This window comes from Bidens hawaiensis, unplaced genomic scaffold, assembly GCF_021521415.1.
Source record: "Bidens hawaiensis isolate Kalapana, Puna unplaced genomic scaffold, B.hawaiensis_p1.1 tig00057864_1, whole genome shotgun sequence".
NCBI classification, from domain to species: domain Eukaryota; kingdom Viridiplantae; phylum Streptophyta; class Magnoliopsida; order Asterales; family Asteraceae; genus Bidens; species Bidens hawaiensis.
This window is the reverse complement of record NW_027500441.1, coordinates 25,738-30,267: the sequence shown is the minus strand read 5'-3', so window position 1 is coordinate 30,267 and position 4,530 is coordinate 25,738. Positions and strand designations below refer to the sequence as shown.

The window sequence follows — 4,530 nt, the reverse complement described above, 5'->3', positions numbered from 1 at the left end:
GTATTAATATAGCTTTTAATATAATATGCCCCAAAAGTTCTTGCGTAAATAACTAAATAATGTTTCTAGGTGATTGATACGTCATTTTAAATGACGGGTCTTCAAAGTTGTACAAGTGTTATTAGCTCTTATCTAGTGATGTGGAAGTCTTGTCGAAGTTACGCCACATCAAATGGCGGAACTAGTTTGAATATACAAGGATTCGTCATTTGAAATAGCGGATCACCTGAAATAAGTTGTTACAGATGTACTTGTTTGACGAGTATGATACAAGATATCTCATTTCAAATTACAAAATGGCAAATCCTGAAATCCAAACTAGTTCCGCCATAATAAATGGCGGAAAACCGTTGAAACTTCCTTGACAATAGGCAAGAGTTGACAACACATGTACAATTTTTAGGATATATCATTTGAAATGACGGATCATCTACAAACCAAAATCATTAATTCTTCCTTCTACAAACCATTTACCCGACCCTTCTTTTTTTCACTTAGTTTCCAAATTCATGACACGCTTATAAATCAATTACATATCTCACACTTTCATTTTCCAACTTTTGTCATGGATTTTGTTGTATAGTCCGACCTCTTTCAAATCCAATTAAATAGGAAATGGAAAACAAAATCAAACTGAAAACCATCTAATAGTGACTAAAACAATATATTCTGTTAACTTATATACCGAAAATGAGGGTTGAAAATAGACTTATGAAATGTATTTAATTGCTTGTATTAAAGTAAAATGACATAGTTTAAATATCATTGGAACATTAACTAATTTCAACTCTTTTTGTATCCCATTATCACATATGATCGACTGTATATAACTGAATAAGATTTATCGTAGATCTATCTCATTTTTTTTGGGTTAACGAAAAAGAAGTTAGTAAAATGAGTTCAAACTTAAACCTTAAGTTTGGATTAAAAATCCGGTTTATTTTAGTTTTATCCTTTCTTTCACCTTCAAAAGAATAAACCATAGACATTTCGCCTATCATTAGAATTTCCTAAAAGACAATCAACACAATAACAATATATCTTTTAATATCGACTATGACTTGTGAGAATTGCTAAAACTATATTTATAACTTAATTTAAAATTATTGTTGACCATATATCAAAAAGTCTTTATACAGTAGACCATATATCAAAAAGTCTCTACCATATATAAAAAAGTGAAGTCATTATAGACTTATATCTTCCATAAGAACATTAATATATATTCCAACAATAGATACATTGCTCACGTGTTAAGCTTTTTTGACAAATACAAAGGTATGTTTCATCATCTAGTACGTATACAACGTAAATTCAACACAAATAACTTAATAAAACTTGTATATAATTAATAGTCATTGTCTCATTGAGTTTGACGTATATAAATTATATTTTTTAATAATCATGATATATTCTAGTTAAGTCACATCCAAACATGACAAACCCATCTCTATTTTTCATCATTATACGCATAAATTCATATATGCGCACATATTATAATGTATAACCATGGTACGGTTAGCACTACCACAAATATTAAATTTACAAACTTTTTATCTAACAACAATTTGTCATTAACTCATTATCAATCTAGTATTCCAAAAGTGTTTCTTGTATAATTTATTTATATATTGTAATGCTACTTTGTATTTAACCAAAAAAAGATGCCATTCATATCATGTTGAGGCACAAGTACTTCATTCTCCACTAAGCATTTCATGATCATATGGGCATAAGCTTTGAGGACATGAACAGTTGGAAGTGATGATGTTTCCCGAAGACGATGACGCACCTCTACTCGCTTCATTTGTTGGTCCTATTCCGAAAGGCCTTCTATCGAATGTTCGTGTGGTTCTCGATACCACATACACCCTGCATAGGCTCCATTCGTGTCGTAACTGTAGAAAATATAGAGTTGTTCACAGTCTGAATTTGTTCATACTTAACTTATACATTTGAAGTTAACTTAATTAAACTTATATGAACGAATTAACATGTCGATATTAAACCAATAAAATCGTTACAAGCTGTTCACAGTCTGGATTTGTTCATACTATATATATATATATATATATATTGGAAACTTAATAAAACATACATTAATGATCATGAGCATGTAGAGATATGTTACCTTTGGAACAGGGAAAGTATTGGTCCCATCCGCCTCTTGTTTAATGGCTCTATATTCATTCATCTTCCATTCGGTTTTCTTCACCATGCGCGACTTCCCTTCGTAGAACACCATTGTCTTCTTCACCCCGATCACTTTATTATCCGACGAGTAGACATAAGTCGGGGAACCAGTTGCTTTCCAGTAGCCCAAGGCCGTAGTCCGGCTAGGTCTTCCTCCTTGTGCCTCCCTTTCTTGTCTAGGCACAAAAAAGAACCATTGTTCAGTGTCCCTTTGGCATAATTCTCCGGCTAACTCTACACACAAAATTAAACAGTATATATAATTAAAAAACAAACGTAACCAGTAAAATCTCATTAATAGAGTATGCAAAATTAAAAAAACAAACGTAACAGTAAAATCTCATTAACAACACAGTTATTAGTAAAGTTTATGGAGGGTGTGATTGTGTGATGAGTACAAACATTTCCTCTATAAAGCTGCTACAAAATTAAATAGTATAACACTCATTATTTTAATTTTAAACCCTATGACTTAAGAAACCCTAAAATGGCAAAAAGAATGTTATATTGCCATTAATATGATTCTTACTTGGAAGATGGCTATGATTGTGTTCATAGACATTAACAACCGGGATTACACGATGGAGATCATGTGTTCGATGGTTTTGGAGCTTGTTCGAGAGATAGAACGAAACGAGCTCTTCTTCAGTTGGGTAAAATCGATAGACGGCGTGCACGTTGTCGGGGACGTGTTCGTGTTCGTGTCCATGATCAGCCATGTTGTTGTTGGTGATTTGAGCATGAATTCAAAACTGTGTATTTATATTAAGGCTAGTGAAAGAGATGGTTTCCGAGTGAAAATGGAAAAACAAGTTTCTTGAATAAGTCATTGCCAGACCTTCAAGCTACAATATCCACTATGGCTTGTTATATTGATATAGTCAAGACTTTTGGTTCCCTAAATGATTTACATAACTATCCTTTTAGAAACTTTATTTTTTTTTATTATTAATATTTTTAATTCTATTGTTTGCACTTTGTGTACACTTTTGAATTATTGTGTTACAATCAAGTCGATCCGTGATTCAATTTTGTTGTCACTTAACATCTGTTGGTTAAAGGACATGCTTTTGGAATTTATAAACCTTTTACATAACAAATTTATATAAGTTCAAAATTTTATGGATACAATATAACTATTTACTTTAACTAGTATACACACGCGTTACGGTGTGTTAATTCGAACATTATATGGGTTTAAAATAATATGGAGATAGGGAGGTGTAGGCGAGGATGTATTCTTTACCTGATATATCGACAAATTCGTATAGACCATCCAAAATAAACAATCCATATGATTAATTAGTAAACACGCATAGAGTTAAAAACTAGCTAAAGTTATGATAAGTTAAATAAATAAGAATTAAAAGAAAAAAGAAATTAAAGGTATGAAAAAGTTGAAGGAAAACATTTACTAAAAAAATAATACAATTGTTAACTAAACTAAACTAACTTAATAATTCTATTAAACTTTAGGGATATAAATTTAAATTTCTTAAAAAAAAGAATTATTAAAGTTCATGTGCCCTATGACAAACCTATTAGAGTTCGGTGGTAAATATGCAAATTGGTTAAATGAAAAAAACGATAGAAACATAATAAATCATCTATAGTAAAAGATTATTAAAGTTAAGAGGTCATATGTTAAAAGCTAGAGGTAAAAATGTAAGTTGACTAAATTAGAAAACCGAAAAAAAAAATTGGTTCAATAAGGAAAGGCCAAGGGGACCAAATTGTTAATGGTTAGAATTATGCATATAAGAACATGTCCAAAGCTACAGACCTTCATCAAAGAACTTAACATGTCATATTGAAGAAACACGAATCCACCCCTCAAGGTCTAATATGTTAGTCCGAGGGTAATGGTTAAGTATTCTACACGAGGGGTTATAAAACCTTCTTGGCGCAGACAAGTGTAACCTACAAAACAGAACACCGTGAGCTCGTTACGAGGAATGGGGGGATTCTCTCGTAACCACCCTCCGGCGTAAGAATCAGTACTTGATAGTACGAAGTAATATAATTTGATAGTGATCCTTTACCATTTGGAAGTTTACTGGTATTTATAGCCGGAGGAGACAGAGTGTGACCAACCACCTTGTCAGGTTTTCCACCAATAATATTCTCCATTCGTGCGGTCGTGGTGGTTGGTGGAAGTTGGTGGGCATCATGGCCTTTTGACAAGGACGTGGTTGTACTGTTTGTACCGTCCTTTATGTGTTGTCAAATCCTCATTGGTTTGGTGTTTATCCTTATGTGGGTTACCATCTTTTTGTCCCATGCTGGTGGGACCTTTGCATTACCATTCCCGAGGTGTCAGGAAAAGTTATATTGGAC

The 4,530-nt window shown here is 32.5% G+C and overlaps 1 pseudogene across 1 annotated transcript; it reads right to left on the bottom strand.

The window, feature by feature from the left end:
• Nucleotides 1-1,697: 1,697 nt before the first annotated feature.
• On the bottom strand, nt 1,698-3,039 carry LOC143602064 (NAC domain-containing protein 90 pseudogene; annotated as a pseudogene). Its single transcript, XR_013147762.1, has 3 exons — nt 2,723-3,039; nt 2,132-2,427; nt 1,698-1,898 (listed from the first exon to the last, which is right to left on the bottom strand). The product of XR_013147762.1 is annotated as an NAC domain-containing protein 90 pseudogene (transcript).
• Between the last annotated feature and the right edge of the window lie 1,491 nt (nt 3,040-4,530).